We start from the raw sequence: 21259 nt of genomic DNA on the forward strand, positions 1-21259 counted from the left end.
ATCAACATTTGTTATTTATTTTCAAGGAAGTCTCTGCACTGTGCCAGCAGAGAGCAGGGTAACACTGAGAGGGCTTTATGGTTCACAAATGTCATCCCCCACCCTGCTCTAGGTGGAAAGCTGCTGCTGCCCCAGAGCTTGTGGGTGGCTGCTGTGGGGCTGAAGTGTGCCTGGGGTACATATTCTGAGCCTGAGCTGCATGTTCTGAGCCTGAGCTGCAATTAGATCATCCAGGGCTTTATTTTTAGTTCTTAATGAATTGGAAGCCAAGGCAGCTCAGAAAGAAACCATCAAATTGCTCCAACTGAAAGCAGGAAGAAACAGTTTTCTTTCTTCTTCTTCTTCTTCTTCTTCTTCTTCTTCTTCTTTTTTTTCCTCCCACAGACAACAAGGTAAACAACCACCCAGAGTGGCTCTGGGTGCCAGGATTGCAATGCAGCAAGAATCAGAGAATGGCTTTGGGTTGGAAGGGACCTCCAAAGTCATCCAGTCCAACTCCTCTGCAGTCAGCAGGGACATCCTCCACCACGTCAGATTGCTCAGATCCTTGTCAAGCCTGACCTTGAATATCTCCAGGGATGGAGCCTCAGCCACCTCCCTGGGCAACCTGTTCCCATGTTCCACCACCCTCCCGGTGCAGAACTTGTTCCTCACATCCAAGCTAGATCTCTTCTTTAATTTCAAACCATTGTCCCTCTTCCTGTCCCTGCAGGCCTTTGCAAACAGTCCCTCTGCAGCCTTCCTGCAGGATCCCTTCAGCTATTGGAAGGCAGCTCTAAGGTTGCCCCCCCGAGTCTTCTCTTCTCCAGGCTGAACACCCCCAGCTCCTTCAGCCTCTGCTCACAGCAGGGCTGCTCCAGCCCTTGGAGCATCTTTGTGGCCTCCTCTAGCCTCACTCCAGCAGCTCTGTGTCCTTCTCCTGCTGGGGACACCAGAACTGGAGGCAGGATTAGAGGAGAGGTCTCATCAGAGCAGAGCCAAGGGGCAGAATCCCCTCTCTTGCTCTGCTGCCCACACTCCTCTGCTGCAGCCCAGTACACATTTGCCTGCTGGGCTGCATGAGGGCACTGCTGGCTGCTGGGGAGCTGCTCAGCACCCAATTTATATCTTCAGATGCTTCCTCTACTGCTCAGTGTCCACTTCAGAGAAGGATTTGTCTTTGTGATGCTTTCTCCTCTTCTGCCTTGTGACCATTTCTTTAGTTCTGGCAGGGAGTAGTTGCCCACTGCCAGCTGACTTTAATTGCTTGCTGGCTCTTCAGGCTTTGTCATGAGTCACACCACAACTGCTGCCCCTTAGCAAGGTGCAGGGCTGGGGCTCCTGGGCTCATCATGGTCTGCCCCCATCTTCCTCACCAGCACCTGCTTCCTTCTCTGCTGCACCACCACAATACAGTAAGTAAGAGCTATGGTGAGTTCCAGAGCCATTCAGAGTCACCTGGCATCCATCCACTGACCTTGGTGCACAAGCTGAGGACCAGCTGAAAGCCTGCTGGCTGGTTCCTTGCCAGTTTATCCTGGAAATCCTTGGTAGCTTGGTGACTTTGGTGGTCCTCCAGCAGCTCAAGTAGAAGCATCCATTCTTCCCCCCAGCCCTAAGCCCCCCGCCCTTGTTTTCCTTCTCAGCTCTTTCCCTGTGTTGCTCATATTCACAGAATTGTAGGGTTTGGCTTAGAAGGGACCTTAAAGATCATCTAGTTCCAACCTCCATGCCACAGGCAGGGACACCTTCCACCAAACCAGGCTGCTCAGGACCCTGACTCCAATTTGGCCTTGAACACCTCCAGGGAGGGGCATCCACGACCTCCCTGGGCAGCCTGTGCCAGAGTCTCACCACCCTCACTGGAAAGAATTCCTTTCTAATAGCCACTCCAAATCTGCCCTTCTCAAGCTTAAATTCATCCCCTTTGGCCCTATCACTACAAGCCCTTGTAAAAAGTCCCTTCCTGGCTGTCTTGTAGACCCTCTTCAGGTACTGGCAGGCTGCTCTAAGGTCTTCCTGGAGCTGCCTTTTCTCCAGGTTGAACAGCCCCAACTCTTCTAAGTGGTCCCCACAGGGGAGGTGTTGCAGCCCTGTTGTCTGTCTCCAAGCCTCATGCTGATGCTCTGTAGATGATGCAGGTGATCCAACCTCTCCTGCAAGGGTCTGTTCTGTGACACTTTGAGAGTCCCAGTGTTGCCACAAGGGCACTGACAGGCACTCCCCTATCTCTTAGCCTTCCAGGGGTTCACAACCAACAGAGCTCAGCAGGAGTGACATCTTCAGGAAGGACCTAGATAGGGCAGAGTGGACTCAGGGGAAATGGCTGAAGCACCAGATCCCTGTGCTGCCCTGCAGAGGGACCTGGCCAGGGCAGGCTGACAGCAACCTCAGCAAGTTCAGCAAAGGGAAATGCAGAGCGGGGAAAAATAACCCCAGGCACCAGCACACAGTCTGGAGAAGAGAAGGCTCCCAGGAGACCTAATTGTGGCCTTCCAGCATCTGAAGGGGGCTACAGGAAAGCTGGGGAGGGACTTTTGAGGGTGTCAGGAAGGGATAGGACTGAGAGGGATGGAGCAAAACTAGAAGTGGGGAGATTCAGACTGGATGTCAGGAAGAAGTTGTTCCCCATGAGGGTGGTGAGAGACTGGTGCAGGTTGCCCAGGGAGGTGGTGGAAGCCTCATCCCTGGAGGTGTTTGCAGCCAGGCTGGATGTGGCTGTGAGCAACCTGCTGTAGTGTGAGGTGTCCCTGCCCATGGCAGGGGGATTGGAACTGAATGATCCTTGAGGTCCCTTCCAACCCTGACAATTCTGTGATTCCACATGCTGGGACCAAAGGGCTGGAGAGCAGCTCTGCAGTGATGACCTTGAGGTTCCTGGTGGGAACCAAGCTGACCGTGAGCACTGCAGTTAAGCAGTTCCACAACCTCCTGCACTGCACTGGGAAGGATGCATCTAGCAAGCTGAAGGGCAGATCTCTCCCCTCTGCTCCTCACTGGTGAGGAACTCACACTGCAAATTAACCCAGTGGCTCTGGAGCCCATTCCAAACCCTTGCCCAGCTGACTGCAGAGATTCAGGCACTGGCCACAGCTCTCCCCCGCCAGCACCTGGCATTGGCCAGCAAGTCTCTGTGGCTGACATCCTCTGCCCTGGGCAAGTAATTTCTTAGCTCCTTCACTTTCATTATCTGCAAGCAGTGATTCTTATTCTTTTTAATGATTTTTTTTTTCATTATATCTGTAAAGGTGCAGCCAAAAAGGAAAAAAAATATAAATATATATATATATAAATAAACAAATAAAGGAGTGGTATAAAACAACAACTGGCCCCTGGGCAGGAAATGAATCACCCTGGCTTTGAGTGTGCTAGCTACAGATACTGCAAAGGTACAGAGCACTTGGAAAACTTGCCAAGGACAATGCTCTGCTAAAGCTATAACCTGGATTCTGGGGACCTGGCTGTGGTAATACACAACACTTTGGAAACAAAAGAATCAGTGAAGGGAACTTGGTTTCCAGTGGGCTGACATCTACTGCTCTCCAACAGCAACCTGCGGTCACATCACAGAGTCACAGAATGCATCTGGTCGGGAGAGACCTCCAAGCTCATCCAGTCCAGCCCTCAACCCAGCACTGAAGGGTCAGCACTAAACCATGCCCCTAAGTGCCAGCTCCACACTCTGCTTGAACACCCCCAGGGATGGTGACTCCAGCACTGCCCTGGGCAGAGCATTCCAATGGCTGAGATCCCTCTCTGTGAAGAATTATCTCCTAGCATCCAGCCTGAACCTTCTCTGGTGCAGCTTGGAACCATCTCCTCTGGTCCTGTTCCTTGCCACCACGGAGTAGAAGCTGTCCCCTGCTCACTCCAACTTCCCTTCAGGGAGCTGTAGAGAGTAATGAGGTCTCCCTCAGCCTCCTCTTCTCTAGCCTGAGCACCCCCAGCTTCTCCTCATAGCCCAGGGGCTCCAGGCCCTTCTCCAGCATCATTGTCCTTCTCTGGACAGGCTCCAGCCCCTCAATGTCCTACCTGGAGTGAGGAGCACAGAGGATGGCCACCTCCTATCCCTGATGCCCACCCTGTTTCTGACCCAAGCCAGGATGCCTTTGGCTTCCTTGGCCACCTGGGCACTGCTGGCTCATGTTCAGTCAGCTATCAACCACTACCCCCAGGTCCCTCTCCAAGCTGCAGCTTTCCAACCACACATCCCCACGTCTGTAGCTTACCATGGGGTGGTTGTGACCCAGGCGCAGGTCCTGGCACTTGGCCTTGCTGAACTTCTCTGTTCTCCTTTCTAGGATGGACTCAGCAGACAACTGAGAGCCAGGTTAAGTCCTGCCAGAGTATTGTCTTTCTCACTGCACATTGATATCATCCCCAAAGGATGCTGGGGTACGATGCTGCCAGACAAGAGCTCTGTTTTGTCAGGGGGGTTGTGACTATGTTTTCCAAGAGGCAAACGGAGAGCTTCCTCCATGTCCTGCTGGGACACTTGTCATTATTCCTCTGGTCATTTGCCATCACACTGACAGTTTCCACAATGCCCCTGGCTTGATGCTTGATGCTCTCTGTTAGCTGTTGGAATATGCTGCCCAGGGAGGTGGTGGAGTCACCATCCCTGGAGGTGTTCAAGAGAGGACTGGATGTGGCACTTGGAGCCATAGTTTAGTTAGTCAGGAGGTCTTGGGTGACAGGTTGGACTTGATGATCCTTGTCTTTTCTAACCTTGTTGATTCTATGATTCTATGATTTGCTTGATGGGATCCCACTTGCTGAAGAGAGCTGAAGACATCAAAGGCTGACTTAGAAACTTTTCAAGCCTCCTCTGCTCCTACACTGGAACCAGAGCAGGATAGATGAAGAAAAGCTGCAAGCCATGGGCAAAATTCAGTCCTAACTCAAACTCATTGGTGGAGAACCCAAGCAGTTTGGATAGGATCCATTACTGCCCAACATTTCCCACCATGTCCCCGCTACAGGCCATCTTTAGTTCCCTGTATTTTTAGGTATGTGCAGAGGATCATCTAAAAATCTAACAAACTGTTGACCTTCTTTTGGAGGCTCCTTTGTTGCCACTCCTGTTTGAGCTGTCCAGAGCTGGCCTGGATAACGTGTGACTCAACCAAGAGGGGAAATGAGCAGAGGGCTGGAGCTGCTCTGCTGTGAGGAGACTGAGGGAATTGGGGCTGTTCACTCTGGAGAAGAGAAGGCTCTGAGGAGACCTAATTGTGGCCTTCCAGTATCTGAAGGGGGCTCCAAGAAAGCTGGGGAGGGACTTTTGAGGGTGTCAGGGAGTGATAGGACTGGGGGGAATGGAGCAAAACTAGAAACAGGGAGATTGAGATTGGATGTGAGGAAGAAGTTGTTTCCCATGGGGGTGGTGAGAGACTGGCACAGGTTGCCCAGGGAGGTGGTGGCAGCCTCATGCCTGGAGGTTTTTGCAGCCAGGCTGGATGTGGCTGTGAGCAACCTGCTGTAGTGTGAGGTGTCCCTGGCCATGGCAGGGGGGTTGGAACTGGCTGATCCTCGAGGTCCCTTCCAGCCCTGACAATTCTATGATTCTATGAAAACAGCCAAGCCAACAGAGTCAAATGTCTGTGGCTCATTTGGAAAACCTCCTAACACAGAGTCTGAAGTGTGAAAGTTCAGGCAGCTTTATTTGGACTGCCTAACTCCCCCCAAGCTTGCTGTGCTCCTATGGCCTGCACTTGTGGCACAGAATGAGGGTTTGTCATAGCTGTTTGGCCCTCAGCTGGGGCTGCAGCTGGGGCAGCTCTTCAGTGAAGAGGTTCTGGAAAGTGTGTTATCTAAAAAAGAACCAAAAAAGCCCAGGGAGAGAAAGGGAAAAAAACCCCACCAAACATAAAAATCAAACAGTAAGCAACAGCTGTTGCTTACTCAAAAGAAACTCTTAAACAAAGATGTTTTGGGCATGTTTCAGACAGATATATGGCAGCAAGAGCAAGGGGTAGGCAGGTTCAGCTGCTAGCCCAGGATATGGAAGAGCCTCCTTCTTCACTTGGTGAGGAGAGGGAGAGGAGAGGGAGAGGAGGGGGACTCCTGGGGCACCTCAGAACTGCCTTCCAACACCTGCAGAGGGACTTCTCATCAGGGTGTCTGGAGACAGGCCAAGGGGGAATGGTTTGAAGCTGAGGCAGAGCAGGGTTAGAGTGGAGCTGAGGAAGAAGTTCTTCAGCAGGAGGGTGATGAGACTCTGGCCCAGGCTGCCCAGGGGGGCTGTGGCTGCCTCCTCCCTGGGGGTGCTGATGGCCAGGCTGGATGAAGCCTTGAGCAGCTGAGTGTAGCTGAGAGTTGTCCCTGGGCATGGTGGGGAGGTTGGAGGAGAGGAGCTCTGAGCTCCCTTCCAGCCTGAGCCATTCTGTGACTCTGATTAAGCCAGTAGTTGAAACTCACTTTGCTTTGCACTTCAACTGGCTGAAGTTTCCTGCACACCCAGCAGGGCAATGCCTGCTTTGAGGCACAGACTGCATCCAACAGCCTCCACCAGAACCTTCTCAGGGCTGTTGAGCTGCATGAAGCACAGGCAATCAAAATACCTAGGTGCAATTAAAGCCTTTGGTCTAGGAGAGGAATTGTACAGCTGCAGGTTGTCTCCTCTTTACTAAAGACAGGCTGGAAACCTTCTCATCACCTTTGCTACTCGTGTTTTCCCCAGGAGAAGCAAGCCTGCCCAGCAAGATGCTCTTTCCTCGGGGCTGCAGAGCCACCTGCTGTCGGCAGTGCTTCCCACGCAGCATTGCTTACCGTGCACTCATTTCCCCATCCCAGGCTTGGGAAGCTTTCAGCACGTTTCCTCAGGCTTCTCTTCGTTCTTCAACCCTCCCCCCCCCCTTTTCTTTTCAGTCCTTACACATCTTCGGGACAGCTTGGCCACGGTGACTGCCCCATACTCGTCCATAGAGGATGGAAAGCTCAGCTTTCTGCATTGGTTTCTTTCCTTAGGGTAGAAAACACAGGGATGGAGGTGAGGAACAGTCCTTCTATTAATCTAACCCTCTGCACTTACACCTAGATTAGCTCTAAGAGATGCTGGCCTAGCCTGGGCCTTAGGCTCGAGATCAGGAGAAACTTCTTCCCAGAAGGAGTAATTGGCCACTGGAATGTGCTGCCCAGGGAGGTGGTGGAGTCCCTGGAGGTGTTCAAAAAGGGATTGGATGTGACACTTGGAGCCATGGTTTAGTGGTCAGGTGTTGGGTGACAGGTTGGACTTGATGATCTAGGTCTTTTCCAACCTTATTGATTCTATGATTCTAAAACCCACCCAGAACTTGCCCATTCCAAAAGCAGGAATTTCATCTTGTCTCTGCCCAGCCTTTTCCCTGGGGAGCAGCCAGGAGACCTCCACACCCAGCAGCACCAGCAGCTCCTGGCTTGCTGCTCTCATCATGTGAAGCTTGGGAGCTCTTGAGGTATTCAGAGCAGCAGACGAAACAAGTGCAGTGGGCTGACAGTGTGGGTTGTGGTCACTACTCTGCCCTGAATGGGTGGTGCAGGCACCAGTGGCACACAGGAGCTGTGGTGGAGCCACTGCTGACTAGTCCTGAGTTCCATCTTACCCAAGGCCAGTCCTGAGCTCTTGGTGGCACTGGGAGTGGCCTTCCCAAGCTGCTGGAATGTGCAGCTGCTAATTAAAAGCCAACCCTTGATGAACCCTTCTAGTGACTGTCCTGTTGGTCCCAGTGGCCTGTGCTTCATCTTGCCTTCAGCAAGCTCCTCAGGCAGGTCACAGTTCTCTCCTACTTTGCATGTCTTGTGTGGCACCATGTCAAATCAAATCACAGCAGAGGAAATCTGCTGGGAAAGTCATCTCTCTTGTCAGAAGAAGACACTGTGCTGCTGTGCTGCTGCCTGCTGAGCTCTCAGTGAGCACACTCTGCTTTCCCCCATGGCTGTAACTCACCCTTTACCCCTTGAATCCTCTTCACTGGGTGCCTTTTGGGGTGACTCTCTCACCAGTCATCATCCCTCTTTGTGAAGAGTGAGGTTCTTGAGCTGGGACAGCTTGTGAGTGTTCCTCAGTAAGTAGCAGCACCTTTGGTCATCAAGGAGTTAATTAATCACAGCCTGATATGCTGGGGTTGCACCAAGAAGCCTTCCTGCCACTGCTGGCTGGACTAACTTATCCATTTCTGTGCCTTAAAGAAGTGTGTGCAGATGTTTTTCTGTTCTGCAACAGCAGCTGGATGAAAAGAAGGATAAAATGGAGGTGGTAGAGTCCCCAAGCCTGGCTGTGTTTGAAAGTGGTTTGGATGTGGTACTTGGGGCTATGGTTTAGGGGTGAGCCTTGTAGAGTAGGGTTGATGGTTGGACTTGGTGATCCTGAGGGTCTGTTCCAACCTGAGTGTTTGATTCTGTGAAATGGCTTTTATTCAGAAGTTATCAATGAAGTTAACAGTCAAAACATGAGCAGAAGAAGGGATCTGCTGGAGAGAGTCCAAGGGAGAGCCATGAGGATTCTTAGGGGACTTGAGCATCTCCCCTGTGAAGAGAGACTGAGAGCCCTGGGGCTGTTTAGTGTGGAGAAGAGAAGGCTGAGAGGGATCTGATCAATGTCTATCAATAGCTGTGGGGTGGGGGGCAAGTGGAGGGGGCCAAGCTCTTTTGGGTGATTCACACAAATAGGACAAGGAACAACAGGGTCAAGCTGGAACAGAGAAGGTTTCAGCTCAACATGAGGAGAAACTTCTTTACAGTGAGGGTGCCAGAGCCCTGGAGCAGGCTGCCCAGAGAGGTTGTGGAGTCTCCTTCTCTGGAGCCTTTCCAAACCCCCCTGGATGCATTCCTGTGTGGATTACCCTGGATGATGCTATTCTGTCGGGGGGGTTGGACTGGATGATCTCTGGAGGCCCCTTCCAACCTCCAAGGCACAGTGGTGCTGTGAGACAGTGCAAGCTGAAGTTTCTTGGTGAGCTTTGCACTGCCCTTCAGCATTTTGAAGCTGTTCTCAAGCACTTACCCAGACCTCAGAAAACACAGCAGGCCAGAAGCTCTGAGTTTAAAACGTTTGGGTCAGCAATCAGGTGACTCCTATGTGCAGCAAAGCAATAAGAAAGTGATGACTCTCACCTGCCTTACAGTGCCTCTGAGGCACAGCCACATTCCTACCTTGGAAATGAAGCAGAGTCAGCAGATGTAAGGAAACAGAGAGAGGAATTATTCTTGCCTACAGCAATTGACCAGATTTGGCCAGGTGGATTATGAGATCTCAGCAGGCAGGATGGGCACCCAGTTTGGAAGCAGGCAGCTGCCACTATGGTTGAAGTCTGATGTGAGGAAAGAGAAACTTGGTCTGGTCCCTCCTGAAGGCCGAGTTGTTACAAGGACAATGAGGAAGATGCTCTTTAGCAACAATCAGTACAGTGCCAAAGCAAAAGGCTTTCAAAGGAGCCAATTTCCCCACTGCTTACTGGCAGGAAGAGGCATCAGAGAGCTAAACAACAAAACTCCTGAAGGGCTTAAACAGAAGAAGCTCAAGGACTCGCCTGAGCAGCAGTGCTCAATTATTTATAAAGCACTGAGAAAATGCCTCTCCAGCAGCACTCACACTGTGCCTTCACTTCACAGCTAGCGCAGGGTGATTGACAACTTATCAGCATCTCCCCAGAGGAAAGCCGGCTCTGAGTTGTAGTGCCACCCTGGGGAGGCTCACGCTGGGCTGAGAACCATTTCCTCCACCTCCCTGGGCTTCCAGCAGTCTGTCACTGCAGGAGGAGGTGAGCAGGAGCTGGGAAAGGAAGGGGAAGGCAGCCGGTGCTTGGGAAGCAGCACCTGCAGCCTCAGTGCAGGGCCGTGGGTCCGTGGGTTGGGTGAAGAAGATGCTGCCCACTGCCGAGCCCAGAGAGGTCATCCAGCATTTGGTGCTTCCCAAAACACCTCTGGTGTTCCCAGGACCAGCTACAGCAATGTGCAGAATCCTCATTCAGAGGAAAGAGCACTTCTCTCTTCATAGGGTTGTACCTCTCTCGGTTGCTTACTAACTGAAGTTCAGCCTTGCTTTCCTGCACCTTCCACAGGACTTTCAAGCACCAGCAGGATCCCCTTTTGCCCTTTCTCAGCAATCCCCTTCTTTTCCTTTCTGTCTCTATAAATGTGATTCAGTAAGAGTGGGCAGGCATTGGAATATGCTGCCCAGGGACCTAGGGGTGCTGATGGACAAGCAGTGTGCCCAGGTGGCCAAGAAAGCCAAAGGCATCCTGGCTGGGAGCAGCAATGCTGTGGCCAGCAGCAGCAGGGAGGGGATTGTCCCCTGGCACTCAGCTCTGCTCAGGCCACACCTGGAGTGCTGTGTCCAGTTCTGGGCACCTCAACACAAGAAAGATGTGGAGGTGCTGGAGCCAGGGCAGAGGAGGGCAAGGAAGCTGTGAAGGGCCTGGAGAAGAAATCTGAAGAGCAACTGAAGGAGCTGGGGATGGTTAGTGTGAAACAGAGGAGGCTGAGGGGAGACCTCCTGGCTGTCTACGGCTACCTGAAAGGACCTTGTGGAGAGGCTGCTGCTGGTCTCTTCTCACAGAGTGACAGAACAAGAGGGAATGGCCTCAAGCTGTGACTGGGTAGGTTTAGACTGGACAGTAGGAAACATTTTTTCAGGGCAAGAGTGGTCAGGGATTGGAATGTGCTGGGCAGGGAGGTGGTGGAGTCCCCAAACCTGGATGGGTTTGAAGGTGGTTTGGATGTGGTGCTTGGGACTCTGGTTTAGGGGTGAGCCTTGCAGAGTAAGGTTCATGGTTGGACTTGGTGACCCTGAGAGTGTTTTCCAACCTGAATGTTTCTGTGATTGTGTGAATGATAGCACATGCATGGAACATGAAATAGAGACAAAACATGGTCACAGAGCTGAAGACAAGGCTGCTTCTTCAAATTGAACTGGTTTGGGGGTGGATTTGTTAGATATTTGTTATCTGTGCTCTGCTTTAAAGAAAAAAATCAAACCACCACCCCCCAAACAAATTGAACTAATCAAGGAGCAGAATTTATACATGTGTATATGTATAAGAGAGATAAATGAAAGAGACTTTGAAATAGGAAGTCCAGTTCTGGGCTCCCCAGTTCAGGAGGGACAGGGATCTGCTGGAGAGAGTCCAACAGAAGGCTGCAAGGATGCTGAAGAGACTGTAGCACTGCCTGGAGAGGAGAAGAGGGGATTTAATAACTGTTTATAAATATCTGAGGGCTGGGGGTCAGGAGGGACAGGGACAGGCTCTGCTCAGTTGCTCCCTGGGATAGGACAAGGAGCAATGGATGGAAGCTGCAGCACAGGAGGTTCCACCTCAACGTGAGGAGGAACTTCTTCCCTGTGAGGCTCACAGAGCACCGGAACAGACTGCACAGAGAGGTTGTGGAGTGTCCTTCTCTGGAGCCTCTCCAGCCCCATCTGGATGTGTTCCTGTGTGACCTGTGCTGGATTCTATGGTGCTGCTCTGGCAGTGGGGTTGGACTGGATGATCTCCTGAGGTCCCCTCCAACCCCTAACATCCTGTGAGCCTATGAAGAAACAACTCAATTGCAAGACTAACTGAAGCTCTATGTCAGTTTTGAGTGTCCCCCATGGGTAAAGGATGCTGGCAAACTGAAGTGAAATTCTATGTGCTAAAAGGAAAGGGCAAAAGCTGATAGGCAACACCACTGCCATAGAATCAGATTTGTCAGGGTTGGAAGGGACCTCGAGGATCAGCCAGTTCGAACCCCCCTGCCATGGGCAGGGACACCTCACACTACAGCAGGTTGCTCACAGCCACATCCAGCCTGGCCTTAAAAGCCTCCAGGCATGAGGCTTCCACCACTTCCCTGGGCAACCTGTGCCAGTCTCTCACCACCCTCCTGGGGCAGAACTTGATCATAAGGTCATCAAATTGAAGAACTCTTTTATAGGAAAGTGAAAAAGCTAACCTGTCACTGGGTGAATATTGTTTGCAGTGTCTAAATAGTTTTGCACAGGGCAGTGGAACCTTAAAATAACTGTCAGTTCAGAGGTTTTTATGATGAAAAGAGCCCAGCAATGCCCTTGCAGGTCCCGCAGGCTGCAGGCAGGGGGATTTCTGCACAGCCTCCTCGCTTGCGAGCTCTCGCCACAGAGAGGCAGCCTCCGCCAGCAAGACGGAAAAGGGAAACAGAGCAGTGAATGGGAAAGAGCTTTTAAAGGAGGGATAGTCCAGCTGGGATGTGAGGCTGTGGCTGCTCCACTCCCGGCGTGGCGCCGCGCTGTACCGCGGGTGGAAGCAGCACCTCAGCCAGGTGCTTGGCGTGCAGTGAGGAGAAGTTTTCCTGACCTGTGAAGATAGAAGCAGCTGTACCTGGTGTGAAATGCCAGAGAGGCCTTTTCAGCAGCTGGCTCTCAGCGCTGGGGCTGCAGTGGTACCTGTGCAGTGCTCCACAGGGCTAGGGAGGTTCTTCCCATCTGCTCTGCCCTGCTCAGACCACAGCTGCAATCCTGTGTCCAGCTCTGGGCTCCCCAGTTCAAGAGAGACAGAGACCTGCTGGAGAGAGTCCAAGGGAGAGCCAGGAGGATGCTTAGGGGACTTGAGCGTCTCCCCTGGGAAGAGAGACTGAGAGCCCTGGGGCTGTTTAGTGTGGAGAACAGAAGGCTGAGAGGGGATCTGATCAATGTCTATCAATAGCTGAGGGGTGGGGGGCAAGTGGAGGGGGCCAAGCTCTTTTCAGTGGTGCACAGGAATAAGTCAAGGACCAATGGATACAAACTTGAACACAGAAGATTTCACCTCAGCATGAGGAGAAACTTCTTTAGAGTGAGGGTGCCAGAGCCCTGGAGCAGGCTGCCCAGAGAGGTTGTGGAGTCTCCTTCTCTGGAGCCTTTCCAGCCCCATCTGGATGCATTCCTGTGCAGACTGCCCTGGGTGATGCTGCTCTGGCAGCGGGGTTGGACTGGATGCTCTCTGGAGGTCCCTTCCAACCTCTTATGTTCCGTGATTCTCTGGTTTCTATGTCCTCACTGAACGGCTCAGAGGGTTCCTGAGTCCACCTGCTGCACCCAAAGGACCTAGGCCAGCACATGGGGCAGGCTAGAAAGCAGCAGCAGCAGCGAGGGCTGCTTTTGGGGCTTTTTTGCTGTTGCTTCTTGGAGTTTTGGTTCTTTTGGTGTTTTGTTTGGGGTTGGGGGTTTTCTTGTTTGGTTTTGGGAGGGGGGGTTGTTTGTTGGGGGGGATTTTTGTTTGGGCTTTTCATGATTTTTGTTTGTTCTTTGGGGATTTTGGTTGGGGGGGATTTTTGTTTGGGTTTTTGGGGGGCGATTTTTGTTTAGGTGTTTTTTGGTTTTTTGCTTGTTTTGGGGGGTTTTTCTTTGGGTGTTTGGGGGGATTTTTGTTTGGTTTGGGGGGGTTGTTTGGTGGGTTTTTTGTTTGTGGTGTTTGTTTTTCCGGTGGGTTATTTTGGGTGGTCTTTTTGTTTGGGTCTTTTTGTGGTTTATTTGTTTGGTTGGTTTTATTTTGTAGTTGTTGTTTGGGGCTTTTTATTTGGGGGCTTTTTGTTGTTCTTTCTGGTTTTTTGTTAGGGTTTTTTTTTTAATGATTTTTTGGGGTGGGGGGTGGAGGGTGTTTGGTTTATTTATTCATTTATTTTGTTTCACAGTATCACCAAGGTTGGAAGAGACCTCGAGGATCATCGAGTCCAACCTGTCACCACAGACCTCATGACTAGATCATGGCATCAAGTGCCACGTCCAATCCCCTCTTGAACACCTCCAGGGATGGTGACTCCACCACCTCCCTGGGCAGCACATTCCAATGACGAATGACTCGCTCGGTGAAGAACTTTCTCCTCACCTCCAGCCTAAACTTCCCCTGGCACAGCTTGAGACTGTGTCCTCTTGTTCTGGTGCTGGTTGCCTGGGAGAAGACACCAACCCCTTCCTATCTACAACCTCCTTTCAGGTAGTTGTAGAGAGCAATGAGGTCACCCCTGAGCCTCCTCTTCTCCAGGCTAAACAATCCCAGCTCCCTCAGCCTCTCCTCACAGGGCTGTGCTCAAGGCCTCTCCCCAGCCTTGTTGCCCTTCTCTGGACACCTTCAAGTGTCTCGATGTCCTTCTTAAACTGAGGGGCCCAGAACTGGACACAGGACTCAAGGTGTGGCCTAACCAATGCAGAGTACAGGGGCACAATGACCTCCCTGCTCCTGCTGCCCACACTGTTCCTAATGCAGCCCAGGATGCCATTGGCCTTCTTGGCCACCTGGGCACACTGCTGGCTCATGTTTAGGTGGCTGTCAATCAGCACCCCCAGGTCCCTCTCTGTCTGGCAGCTCTCCAGCCACTCTGACCCCAGCCTGTAGCTCTGCATGGGGTTGCTGTGGCCAAAGTGCAGCACCTGGCACTTGGATTTGTTAAATGCCATCCCATTGGACTCTGCCCATCTGTCCAGTCGGTCAAGGTCCCTCTGCAGAGCCTTTCAACCCTCTAACTGACCAACATCTGCTCCTAACTTGGTGTCATTTGCAAAGTTGCTGATGACTGACTCAATCCCCTCATCCATATCATCAATGAAGATGTTAAAGAGGATGGGGCCCAGCACTGATCCCTGGGGGACGCCACTGGTGACTGGCCGCCAGCCGGATGTGGCACCATTCACCACCACTCTCTGGGCTCAGCCTCCAGCCAGTTCCTAACCCAGCACAGAGAGCTGCTGTCCAAACCATGAGCTGACAGCTTAGCCAGCAGTTTACTGTGGGGGATGGTGTCAAAGGCCTTGCTGAAGTCCAGATAGACTACATCCACAGGCCTCCCCACATCCACCAGATGGGTCACCTGATCATAGAAGGAGATCAGGTTGGAGAGGCAGGACCTGCCCTTCCTAAATCCATGTTGGCTGGACCTGAGCCCTTGGCCATCCCTCAGGTGCGCAGTTATTGCCGCCAGGATAATCTGCTCCATCACTTTCCCTGGCACTGAGGTCAGGCTGACTGGCCTGGAATTTCCAGGTTCCTCCATCCGTCCCTTGTTGTGGATGGGGACCACAGTGGCCAGTTTCCAGTCATCTGGGACCTCTCCAGTGAGCCAGGACTGGAGGAAAATGATGGAGAGTGGCTTGGCTGCTCATCTGCCAGCTCTCTCAGCACCCTAGGATGGGTGGTTTTTGTTTGGTTGTGTTTTTTGCTTGGGGTTTTTCGGTTGTTTGGGGGTTTTGGTGGGGGGGGTGAAGGTTTTTTATTTGTTTGGGGGGGGTGAAGTTTTTTTTGGGGGGGGTTGTGTGTGTTGGGCTTTTTTGTTTGGTGTTTTATGTTGTTTGTTTATTGTTTGCTTGTGATTTCTTTTTGTTTGGGGCTTTTTAGGTAGGTTTTGGGGGGTTTGCTGTTGTTGTTTGTTTGTTTGTTTGCTTGTTATTTTATTTCCCTAACTGCATCTGTGGAGCTTAGTTCCTTATTCTGTATTTTCATCACAGGGAACCCTGTGACATCAGCATTCCTGAGGACAAAAGTCAGCCACCTTTCCACCTGCAAGGCAAGGATGTTTTTACTATTAGCATCTTAATTGTATCAATGAGGTTTATTCATTGTTCCAAAGCTGCTAGCAACAATTAGCACCCTGATGGTCACTGATTAAGAGAAGGACATACACACACACACACACACACACAAATCAAAAAAGAGAGAAAAAAATATATAAAAAGGCAAAAAAAAAAAGAGCTCTAAGGTAAATAAATCAACTTTAAAACCATCCCCTTCTGCAAACAACAGCTGCACAGGAAAAGGAAGGCTGTTAGCCATCTTTCACTGATGCACTGGGCTGAGCCAGTAGATGTGCTTCAAGCACTCTGTGGCTGTAAGTTAATATATCCTACACTGCACAGGAAAGAACCATGCAGGAAAACACACACACAGAAGGGGAAAAAAAAAAAGAGTATTAAATAGAGGCAGAACAATGGTGTGAACTGAATGCCTCAGCTTATACTGAAAACAGCTGGGCCTCTGAAGGTTTCATTCATTCATCTGCTGCGCTCCCTGCCGCAGCTGCCCAAGCTGGGGCAGATCCTCTGGGCTGATAGTGGTTGACAGCAGCTGAACATGAGCCAGGTGGCCAAGAACGCCAGTGGCATCCTGGCCTGCATCAGGAACGGTGTGGCCAGCAGGAGCAGGGAAGTCATTCTGCCCTGTACTCAGCACTGGTTAGGCCACACCTTGAGTCTTGCGTCCAGTTCTGGGCTCCTCAGTTTAAGAATCACAGTGGAGATGCTGGAAGGTGTCCAGAGAAAGGCAATGAGGCTGGGGAGGGGTCTGGAGCACAGCCCTGTGAGGAGAGGCTGAGGGAGCTGGGGTTGCTTAGCCTGCAGAAGAGGAGGCTCAGGGGAGACCTTCTTGCTCTCTACAACTCCCTGAAGGGAGGTTGTAGCCAGGTGGGGGTTGGTGTCTTCTCCCAGGCAAGCAGCACCAGAACAAGAGGACACAGTCTCAAGCTGCACCAAGGGAAGTTTAGGCTGGAGGTGAGGAGAAAGTTCTTCACTGAGAGAGTCATTCGTCATTGGAATGTGCTGCCCAGGGAGGTGGTAGAGTCCCCAAGCCCGGATGTGTTTGAAGGTGGTTTGGATGTGGTGCTTGGGGCTCTGGTTTAGGGGTGAGCCTTGTAGAGTAGGGTTCATAGTTGGACTTGGTGATCCTGAGGGTCTTTTCCAACCTGAGTGTTTCTGTGATTCACTCCCTCCTTCCTGTTATCTCACACAGTGGTCAAAACAGATGCCCGTGGCAAGGCCAGAGGAGAGAGAAGTTGCAAAGAGAAGCAACAGGAGAAGAAAAGAGAGAGAAATGTTTGTGCCTCTTCTCTCTATCCCATTAGCAATCCAGTCATTTATATAGACCTCAGCATTATTTTTCTTTTTTATCCATTGCTAATTTATTGTACTTTCAGTCTCTGCAGTCAGGGATTAGGCTAAAGTTCCCCCTTTAAACTGCACCATCTCCTCTTAAAGCAGGTTCACCTAGATCAGGTTGCCCAGGATGTTGAATCTCTCCAGAGGAGGGGATTCCAATCCTCCTCTAGGCAGCCTGCTCCAGTGCTCCATCATCCTCAGAGTGAATATGTTGTGATGGAAATTCCTTTGCTCCACTTCATGCCTATTGCCCCTTATCCTATCACTGGGCACCACTGGACAGAGTCAGACCCCATCCTCTTGATATTTGCCCTTAGATATTCAGAAACATTGATAAAATCCCTTCCCACTCTTGTCTGCTCCAGGATAAACAGGCCTGGGTGTCTCAGCCTCTCCTCATAAGAGAGAGGCTGAGGTCCCCTCATCAGCTTTGTAGCACTCTGGGCTGGACTTTCTCCAGCAGATCCTTGTCTCTCTTTAACCGGGGAGCTCAGAACTAGGCACAATGGTCCACATATGGCAAAGTAGAGAGGGGGAGAATAGACTAGAATAGAATAGAATTAGTCAGGTTCCAACCTATCCAACTTATCACCCAACACTGATCAACTAGACCATGGCTCCAAGTGCCATATCCAAGCCTTTTTTGAACACCTCCAGGGACAGAGACTCCACCACCTCCCTGGGCAGCACATCCCAATAGCCAATTTCTCTTTCTATGAAGACTTCTTCCTAACATCCAGCCTGAACCTCCCCTGGCACAGCTTGAGACTGTGTCCTCTTGTTCTGGTGGTGGTTGCCTGGGAGAAGAGACCAACCCCCACCTGGCTACAACCTCCCTTCAGGGAGTTATAGAGAGCAGTAAGGGAGAACCTCCCATGACCTGCCCATTGGCCTTCTTGGCCACAAGGGCACATTGCAGGCTCATGGTGCAAGGCCTCAGCTCAGCACAAGGTACAGGAATGGTGGAGAAAAAGACTGCAGGGGTGAAAGAAACAAACAGAGGCTCAAATGGATGTAATGGATAGAAACTCCAGCACAGGAGGTTCCACCCCAGCATGAGGAGGAACTTCTTCCCTGTGAGGCTCACAGAGCCCTGGAGCAGGTTGCCCAGAGAAGTTGTGGAGTCTCCTTCTCTGGAGCCTCTCCAGCCCTATCTGGATGTGTTCCTGTGTGACCTGTGGATTCTATGGTCCTGCTCTGGCAGGGGGGTTGGACTGGATGATCTTTGGAGGTCCCTTCCAACCCCTAACATCCTGTGAAATGCAGGCTCAGAAAGTCTGGGATGATTTTGGCACCAAGCCAGAGATCCAGGATTTTACCAGCCAGGATGTCACAGCTCCTGGCAACTTCTGCCAAACTCAGCCGTGCGACTCTGCTCCAGCACTGAGAAGCATCCTGGAAAGGGTTAAGTGACGAAAGAGCAACTGCTGCCTTGTACTGGAGGGAGCACAACAAAGCCTGGAAATGCAAATGCCTTCGGTGGGGTGGGGGGAAGGCAAGGCTTTGAACGTTTTTTGTTGTTGTTGGGTTTTGTTGTTGTTTTGGGTTTGGGTTTTAGCCCTCACTATTTATCGTGGAGTGTTTATGAGCAGGGACAGGAACAGCTGAGGAGTTTACACAAAGCATTCCGGATCTGAACATTCTTCCCCTCGTGGTACTTTTCCTTTTCTACTGTTTCATCTTTACAGAAGAAAGGGACTGAAGGGATGCCTTTTGCCTCACTTTTCATCTTTTTTTTCCCCCCTGTGGCAATTTAACCCTTGGCCAACAAATGACAAGGAACAGAGTGCAGCTATGCATAGAATTGAATCACAGAATTGTCAGGGTTGGAAGGGACCTCAAGAATCAGCCAGTCCCAACCCCCCTGCCATGGCCAGGGACACCTCACACTACAGCAGGTTGCTCACAGCCACATCCAGCCTGGCTGCAAAAACCTCCAGGCATGAGGCTGCCACCACCTCCCTGGGCAACCTGTGCCAGTCTCTCACCACCCTCATGGGGAACAACTTCTTCCTAACATCCAAGTGGGGACTTCTAGTTTTGTTCCATTCCCCCCAGCCCTATCACTCCTTGACACTCTCAGAAGTCCCTTCCCAGCTTTCTTGTAGCCCCCTGCAGATACTGGAAGGCCACAATTAGGTCTCCTCCAGACTGAACAATCCCAACTCCCTCAGTCTGTCCTCCTAGGAGAGGTGCTCTAGCCCTCTATACAGAAATTAACTTGACATCCCCTGAACACTAGAGCCTGCTGCTCACTGGATAGGGTTTTAATAGAGAGAGACGGAGAGCTGGGTGCAGGCAAACCTTATGAAGTTCAAGAAGGCCAAGTGCAGGGTTCTGCATCTGGGGAGGAATAACAGCAGGCACCAGGACAGGTTAGGAGATGTCCTGCTGGAAAAGACTTTGGAGTGGTGGTGCACAGCAAGTTCCCCATGGGACAGCAATGTGCTCTGGTGGCCAAGAGAGCCAGTGGGATCCTGGGGTGCAGCAAGAAAAGTGTGGCCAGGAGGGCCAGGGAGATTCTTCTCCCCCTCTGCTCTGCCCTGCTCAGACCACAGCTGCAATCCTGTGCCCAGTTCTGGGCTCCCCAGTTCAAGAGAGACAGAGACCTGCTGGAGAGAGTCCAAGGGAGAGCCATGAGGATGCTTAGGGGACTTGAGCATCGCCCCTGTGGAGAGAGACTGAGAGCCCTGGGGCTGTTTAGCATGGAGAAGAGAAGGCTGAGAGGGGATCTGATCAATGTCTATCAATAACTGAGGGTTTGGGGGCAAGTGGAGGGGGCCAAGCTCTTTTGGGTGGTGCACAGCAATAAGCCAAGGAAGAACAGGTTTCAGCTCAGCATGAGGAGAAACTTCTTTAGAGTGAGGATGCCAGAGCCCTGGAGCAGGCTGCCCAGAGAGGTTGTGGAGTCTCCTTCTCTGGAGCCTTTCCAATCCCCCCTGGATGCTTTCCTGTGCAGACTGCCCTGGGTGATGCTGCTCTGGCAGGGGGGTTGGACTGGATGCTCTCCGGAGGTCCCTTCCAACCCATAGCATTCTGTGTTTCTGTGAATGGCTTGATGTATGAACAAATGTGCCCCAGCAACACAGTCACATTCTCTTTGGAAGGGATCCCCCTGTATGTACCTGTATGCAGTATGGGGACTCCATATGTAGCCATTTACTTGATGAGGAAGTGGATATAGAAAAGAAATGTACAAGCTGTAGGCCAGCCAGTGAGCATCAGGAGTGTGTCCAGGCCAGGAAGGAAACCAGCTATTTTTAAAGCAGGGATTTATAAATACAGGCAGATGTAAGGCATGCTCCAAGCAGGACAAGCAGGAATTGAAGGTGATCAGAATCAGAGAATATCAGGGCTGGAAGGCACCTCCAGAGACACAGAATACAGAATTAACCAGGTTGGAAAAGACCTCTGAGAGCATCAAGTCCAACCTATCACCGAATATCATCTAATCAACTCAACTATGGCACCAAGTGCCTCATCCAGGCTCTTCCTAAACACCTCCAGTGATGGTGACTCCACCACCTCCCTGGGCATCACAGTCCAATGGCCAATCTCTCTTGCTGGGAAGAATTTCTTCCTCACATTCAGCCTAAACCTCCCCTGGCACAGCTTGAGACTGTGTCCTCTTGTTCTGGTGCTGCTTGCCTGGGAGAAGAGACCAACCCCCACCTGGCTACAACCTTCCTTCAGGTAGTTGTAGATGGCAATAAGGTCTCCCCTGAGCCTCCTCTTCTGCAGGCTAAGCAACCTCAGCTCCCTCAGCCTCTCCTCATCCAGTCCAACCCCCTGCCAGAGCAGCATCACCCAGGGCAGGTCACACAGGAACACATCCAGGTTGGCTCTGAAAGGCTCCAGAGAAGGAGGCTTCACAACCTCTCTTGGCAGCCTGCTCCAGGGCCACATCCTCTTACTCCCCATCACTATTACTGTGCCAAACAGAGCAGAGCCTTTCTAACAGACTTGTAACGTGAGTGTCTCTTGCTCCTTTAGCTGACAGAACAAAGAGGAAAAGCCTGTCAAAGCATGCAGGACACTGCCGTGTGCACCTCTGTGAGCCTCTGCTGCAGGTTTATGACTCACAAGCAGGGCAGGGGATGAGAGTGTTCTGATGTCTGCCTCTCACTGTCATGCATAAATGTTGGGCTTTAAGAGCATCTCTCCCCCTTTTTTCTCTCACACCCAGGTGGGTTAAATTGTCTTGGTGAACTGCAAGCACCTGTGTTGTACAACCCAGCCAACCTTCTTAAACCTCTGTGGAGGTTTAAGAATCCTCTTTTCTTTGGAGGATTCTGCCATGCAGCTACTGGAAGCAGGAGTCCCTCCAGGGAGGTGTGTGAGCAGTCTCCTTGCATGAGGTTCTTTGAGACTCAGGTAGCTGAGAAACTGAGTGCCTGGGCAAGTCTCTATTCCTGTTCTAAGGCATGGGGATGTAAAGCTGGTCTT

Source organism: Dryobates pubescens, chromosome 1, assembly GCF_014839835.1.
Source record: "Dryobates pubescens isolate bDryPub1 chromosome 1, bDryPub1.pri, whole genome shotgun sequence".
NCBI classification, from domain to species: Eukaryota; Metazoa; Chordata; class Aves; order Piciformes; family Picidae; genus Dryobates; species Dryobates pubescens.